Source organism: Diadema setosum, chromosome 17, assembly GCF_964275005.1.
Source record: "Diadema setosum chromosome 17, eeDiaSeto1, whole genome shotgun sequence".
Lineage (NCBI taxonomy): Eukaryota > Metazoa > Echinodermata > Echinoidea > Diadematoida > Diadematidae > Diadema > Diadema setosum.
Window position 1 is genome coordinate 5,937,342 of NC_092701.1, and position 7,672 is coordinate 5,945,013.

At 37.0% G+C, this 7,672-nt stretch overlaps 1 pseudogene; it reads left to right on the forward strand.

The window, feature by feature from the left end:
- The first annotated feature begins 1,040 nt into the window (after positions 1-1,040).
- Positions 1,041-7,376, forward strand: LOC140241125 (galactosylceramide sulfotransferase-like; annotated as a pseudogene).
- Positions 7,377-7,672: the final 296 nt, after the last annotated feature.

A 7,672-nucleotide genomic window follows, 5' to 3' on the forward strand; every position in this document is an offset into this window, starting at 1 on the left:
AACCCAGCCTGGCATGCTTTGCAGCAAAACAGGCATTCTTCATTAAATTCAGATTTCTTTCGGGGGTTTTGAAACTAAAGTTCGTTCGGGATCCATTTCTGAATTGTATTGGAAATATTTGAAAATTACTCCTAATTAGAAATATTTCGCTTTAAAAAAAAAATGATAAAAGGATTTTTGGGGGATTTTTTTCCCCGAACTGAGCCCCTAAAATATACCCCTTTCCCGAAAAATCGGGAAGGCGCATCCGGTACAGGTGACCGCCTGACTGGGGTAGTGGGCCATTGCCGGTCAAAAATTGGCCAAAAAAAAAAGTTAAATAAATACATAAAAATAAAGAAAGAAAGAAATAAGAATCGCCGCCCAGCCGCTGAGCAGACTGAATTTGCTGGTTTTGAAAAGTTAACTGACTAAATAATGCAAGTTTTATTGGACAAAGAACGTGACTTCCGATGTCGCGCTTTATTAAAGGGCTCGTATAGTTTTGGTTGAGACCTAACTTCAGGTTTTAAATTTGGTGAGATAATTAGAAGGCTCTTATGAAATATGAAAGAGCATATAATTCCAAGAGGAATTCAACGTTTATTTGATGAATATTGTTTATGAAATGACTGAGATACCCAAAACAGAGCAATAATAATAAAATGTGGGACCAACATTATAACGATTGTTTTTTATAACTTTGTTTTTGGATGTCTCAGCCATTCCAAAACCGATTTTCATCAAATAAACTTTGAATTCCTCTTAGAATGGCATGCTCTGTACCATTTCATAAGTGATTTCTTGGTATCTGGCAAAAAGTTAAAAGCCAAATCCTCAGCTCCACCAATATACTCTACCATCCCCTTAATGGGATGAATTTATGTTGCGTTATCCTTTGTTACTCTCAGTATCTACAGAATTATCTAATCATACTTTCTCTACCATCATCATCTCTGCTGGTTTCACTCAAGGGTAATGCGATAACCATGTTAACCAACAAGTCATCCCGATCAATCCGGACATTACTGTATTTGACAGTCTTGGCGTCTGCGATTATCATGTGCTGCTACCTGCTGGAGGCAAAGCTACATCCCGCATTCCTCTTCCAGTACCCCGAAGTTCGTCTCCCCTTGCTGAAAAGGTGGGCACAATGCACCATAGCTGTTTTACAACATACATGTTACATATTAAGAGACATGAACTCTGGAGTTGATGGAAAAATAAAGAAAGCTGACAAAATATCATTTCATTTAAAAAGTACACATGCTTTGGACTTGTTGCTGACACATTGTATCAAGGGTAATATTATTCCCCATATTTTCTGTAACAGAGGTTAGTTTAGTGCTCTTTGATTACGCTATAAAAGTGAAAATATGTTGAATTATCGCTCTCTTTTCTTTATATCGTACTTCAGTTGTGATGTCATGATCTGTAGTAGCCTTCCAATCCAGCGGTCTTATGGTCACCAAAGCTTTAAAAATTCATACCTTTTGAACGGATTGTCCGATTTTTTTTTTATACTCAAATTTGTACCGATGTGTTCTAGGCCCTACTAATACTGCTGCATTTCCTCAATCCACATGCATAATTATGTTTGAGACAAATTCCCCTGTAAATTTATTCTGTCGATAGGGGTCTTGGTTGTTATCAGCCTCAAAATCATAAAGCTGGGGTCCCTTTCATGAAATTCTGATGAGAGATTTTGTTTTCTTATAAGACACACTTATGAGAGACTTCATGCAATGATTTTTACTTTCTTTTACATAACTTGAAAGTTTCTCATACAGCTGTAGGTTCATCATGTGGGTGACTTGGGTCATTCAAAGACTTCAGTGTCTCCATAATATGAAAATATTGAATTCAGGTAGAAAAGTCTGATTGACTTACATGATTGTGCACTCATAGACTTCCCACCTCCCTGCTAGGACACATATAGCTGTGTGCAAGAAATACACACAACTGATCCATAGGAAACAAATTTTGATACAAAAAAAAAATGCCACCATTAATTTATAAAGTATGCTGTGTGAACATTGCACTCGTACAAGAGGATGTTAGAGATTATCAGTAATTAATTATGCTGATACAGTATGAATGAAATACTGATATTGCATCGTCTAGATACAGGAACCTTGTGAAGTTCATCAAGGTTTGAAATAAATATCAAATCAATTTGGTTTAAAGACAACGAGAAAAGGTTAGGTGGGCATGGACGGCAACCCATAGTACAACTGTACAATGGAGCCCCCGAGGTTAGGTGTGCATGTAGGAACCCAGTCAATGACCCCCATGGGACAAGATTTTTGCTTGGGAACAAAAAAAAAAAAAAATCATTTACTAGACGCCCTATGGGTTACAAAAAAAGTAAGTTTACAAAATGTGTTCGGATGATGCATGGGGACCACCCTTTCCTACCAGACTAATCGTATCCCTGTAGTATACGCTAATATTTTCTTGTGCAGATATTTTCAAGAATGAGGAGGTAACGGACATTTTCGCAAAATGATGCTTTCGCGATTTTGACGCCGACGCTATCATGAGTGCGCTGGATTCCTGTCAGTTCGAGATATTTTCGCTTCTTGCTATATTCGCGGTCCAACAGTGATTCGCAAAATTCGCGAAAATTAAACCCTCATGAAAATGTATGCGATCACACCGTGCGACTCGCAGCAGAAAGTTACAATGACAGTGTAATAACAAAGAATACTGTATCTTGGCATAATTATGTTCATTCAAACATGACCGTGTAACAGACAAGGTAGATAGAATACCATATCATGCGAGACATTCGCTATTTATGTGACCGATTTTGAATAGGTATACGTAAACAATAGGCCTGACATACCTGAGCTGATTTTTTTTTTTTCTTTATGCTTGGGTAAGAGTAAATCCCCTTTTTGTTGAATTCTCTATTTTCTTTCTTATTTTCTTTCTGGCACTTTAGACCCTGGCTTGCCAGAAACAGTTCAAAGTAAAATCTAGTGCTTTTTACCAGAAAGTTTTTGTTGCAACATTGAGATCAGGGTCCCATTTTTTCACAAAAGATTTTTTTTTTATTTCCTTAACACACAGGCTGCCATAGACTTACAGTTGAATTCAACTTTACACTTTAAAGGGGAATTCCATACGATTTTCATAATTTCACATCATGTAGTATATAAATCAACAGCTCCATGTATATATTTGTGGAATTTTTTTTTGCGATTCTTGAGCAGAAAAACAATACTTTGAAAAACCTTAAACAAATTACACTGAACAAGGATGATGACATAGGAGGCTCACATATTTCAGAAATGTAGCAGTGTGTTTCCATTAAAATACCGATTGCTTGCGAGTTCACCTGTGTATGGGGATATGCATGCCATCTTCTTTTGTTCTGTTCTCTTGAGCCCCAACTCATGCATTCTTATGTTGACTCTGCCATGTCATCATCCTTGTTCATTGCAATTTGTTATAAATTTCGAAAATATTCTTATTCTTCATCCCATTTATATTCTGAAACTCTGTCCTCAATACAACTAATTTATACATGTAGTTGTTCAAATGTAAAAATCTGAAAATCATCCGGAGGTCTGCTTTAACTCTTGATAAAACAGGGCCCAGAAGTGCAGCAGTATCATAACACCAGCCTGTTTAGACACCTGTTTTATGTGTGATTATGATGGTCACGATATATCATCAAATGTTATTTTCAAAGTGCTTGTGATGCATTGTGTTTTCAGATAAATAATGTCTGATGTAGAATATCAAATATTCCATGGGGGGGGGGGGGGGATAATGTCAGCGCTCATCACACACACTACACCGGTAGTCAACACTCAGACAGCTGCACCGAACAGTCTACGGAAGACGTACTCTCTCTCTCTCTCTCTCTCTCTAAAAAAAAAAAAAGGAAAAAAAGGAAAAAGGAACTCTTGAAGGAATGAATTGCAGAAGAGAGTGAGTTTAGAGTGAAATTGGAGTGAATTTTGAGTGAAAATGTTTATTTTTCACTCATTTTAGACTGACCTCAGGGATCACTCGAAGATCTTGGAGTTAAAATATAATATACATATATGATAAATTGTAGTCAGACACGAACAAAATAAAAATGGAAAATCATTGATTATTCAATCAAATTGTTAGGAACAATGATGGAGATCGCCATCTTAAGTAGAAACTTGATTTTGGCCCCGAAGAATACAAAATGGTTTAACGTATTGTTTCACACCATTTCATTGCGAGGTGGGAGAATAAAGAATGCACTTGTCATTTCAGTGCAAGGGTGAGTTAATAGGTTGCGTGTATTGGGTTGCAGCTTTATTATTTTGTTGTATTCTGATCGTTATTGTTTATCTGTTGCATTTATTTACTTATTAATCTTAATTTGTAAACATGTATGAGTGGATGTGGAAATAATGTGTACATTTCTGCCCTGTAGTAGATTTTTAAGAAAAATAATTATCATTAAAAAAAAGTCTTTTAGAACAACAAATGCCTCGAACACAATATCACATGAACAACAGGACCATGATGCATTCGCCAAACTATTTTATTGCCGCCCTGGATATTTTCGATTCTCTTTTTGCTCGTCAATATTCCAATACTATATACGCAATGCCGTTTTCACTGAACTATATTTTCTTCATTTGTTTGTTCCGTCATGATCTTTTATGAGTAACGTTGCGTCCTCTCTACTTTTCATTTGATAGCTGTCTTTCTGTAAAGCCTATTTTAATCATACACTGCAAAAAGTCCGGTGTTAAATATGAAACACCGAGCTGGTGTTAAATTTCCGGTGCTCATTTATGGTGTTAGATTAACACCTCCGGGTGTCATTTAAAAATATAAAATTGTTTTTTGAATAGTTTCTTAGTTACTGTTCTTCTTGTTAATTTTGAACTTCAACAAGACGATCAAGAATTTTTCCGATAAAATACTTGATTTTTGAAGAAAAAAAAAGTGTGAACACATTTACACCATAGTAACACCAGTTGGTGTGGTCTCATATTGAAGGTGGACGAGTGTTATACCATTGACATTAACACCAGCAATATCAAATCAACACCATGCGGTGTCATTGTTGAATTAACATCAGCGCAGTGTCAAAAGTATCACCAGCTACAGTGTCAAATTAACACCACGAAGTACCAGGGGAACACTTTTCAATACCATCACAACATACTTTCTACACCTGTGGATGTGGTCCTCTATTGACACTTGATCGGTGTTAGATTTAACACCCATGGTGTTAAATCTAACACCGTTGTTTTTTGCAATGCGAAAACATTATGATTTACGCTCTCAAGTATGTGCTGGATTGCAACGTCACATAATTACAATGCTTGAATAGATAAATCAACCAAACCAAGATAATAACGAATGTGACGCATAAGCCTGTAAGGGTGGAAACACATATGGGGCATACTAACTAAAAATACGGACATCTATAGGAACACGGTTTCATGATCCTCGAGACACCCCACATTCATTCTAATGGAAATCCATCAACTAATAATAACCATTTTCGTGAACACATCTAGCGAATATTCATTATAACAGCATCGCCGGCCACCCTGCATAGATGGACCAAAAAGAAAAAAGAAGAAGAAGATGAAGAAAAAGAAGAAGAAGAAGAAGAAGAAGAAAGGACAGCGCCAACGTAACTCATTGAAGTCACGATATCACCGTGCTCTTTAAATACATGTATTGGAATGACGCGACGGAATCTAGGACGCAAACATCTTTCAACCGTTTTCGCTTTCCCCAAACATAACAGAGCCTTGTTCAGTTTAAACCCAACTAAACGATACAGCTAGAAAATTTGTGGTAAAGTTCCCATCTGCTTCAATTCTGACCACATGCTCGAGTTCCATTTGGGTTTCATTTTTCAATAAGGCATGCCTTAGGTCTCATAAATGTCAAAGGAAATTAATGCTTTTGAAATATTCAGCATTTCTCTAAACAATCGGAATGGACGGACGGACAATGGAAATCATGCAAATTTTCATGACACCATTTTGAATAGATACCAAGAGAGCAAAATTCTGGTCTCTATTAAAAGCGCCTGATTTAGCAACGCAACGTATATGATGACGCAATGCATTATACGATTATCCAAACAATGCCCCCCCCCAAAAAAAAAAAAAAAAAAAAAATACTGTCCTACATCCTCAGCGAAGAACTGGCCTACTTATGACCCAAAAAAAAAAATCCTAATTAAATTGAGGTATCATATTTAAATTCACTGTCTTGTATTGTTCTCATTTTCAACTTTAATAAATCATGTCTATCTCTTTCATCTACAGAAAAACGAATGCAACAACGAGCAAAGAGAAACAGTCAGTGATGATTGCAGGGTCACTTCCAAAATCCTCCATCACACTTGTTGCTAATGACGTCCATAATGGATCCAATCAGCTACCTCGGACTGACTGTCAACCACTTCAAAGAGTTGTGTATACTAAAACATACAAGACGGGATCAACGACTTTAGCTACCATACTTGAACGGTACGCATATCTTCGCAATCTCGACGTTGCACTACCTCCACTGGAGGGCAACCACGTCCTAGCCGATTATTGCTTGTTTCAAACATCCATGACTATTAAAATCAAGAATCGAAGGAAAACAGGTTTTAACATACTAGCTCATCATGTTAGATATAACCGGGAACAAATGGATATCGCTGTGCCTCATGCAAAATATATTTCAATAATTCGACACCCAGTCGCGCAGCTTGAATCATTCTTTGGGTATTTTGAAGTAGCATGGCGTTTGCATATCAATACTTCTAATCCCTTTGAAACGTTCATGTCTAATGTAGAAGAATTCTATGCCAAAAGAAACTATCTGCAGTGGCAACGAACAAGAACGGACAGCTATATGATTTAGGGTTTGACCATAGATATGATGAAAATCTGCCCAAAATCAAGGAGAAAATCAAGGAATTGGCTGCGGAAATAGATCTGATGATGATTAATGAGTACTATGACGAGTCTTTGATTCTTCTGCGGAAACTGATGTGCTGGGAATATGAAGACATTCTATACATATCTAAAACTATTCGGAGCAAAAGCCACCGCTTTCCCATCACGGAGGAAATTGAACAAAGAATCCGCTCGTGGAATGCCGGAGACATAATGCTTTATGATCATTTCAACCAAACGTTTTGGAAGAAAGTCCAAGAGTATGGCAACAGTTTTAGCCAGGATCTTGCTCATTTTCGGGCCTTACAGCAAAATGTCAAGGACGAGTGTATCAAGAAAAATGCGACGAACAAAGAAGACCAACGGGAGGATAAATTCGTACTGAAGCCGAACGCTTCAACGTTCTGTGTCGATCTAATCCGTGGAGATATTCCTTACACGCGCCTTCTAAAAGAAACAATGATTAAACGATATCAGCGACGCTGATGAGGAATGGCATTTAACCGTCATGTCGTGCTTTTTGTAGAGCAATACCGATTATATTCAATAATAACACTGATAATAGCAACAACGGCAAAAAATAGTGATGTTGATGACAATGATAATGATGATGATGATAACAATAATGCAGGTTTTCATGGTCAATTTCATACTTTTGTCATTCAAATTCGTTAACGTGCGTTCAATTTCATACTTTTGTCATTCAAATTCGATAACGTGCATTCGAATTCAAACAGCGTACGCACGCGAAAATATTCGGGCATTCAAATTCAGGATCAAAA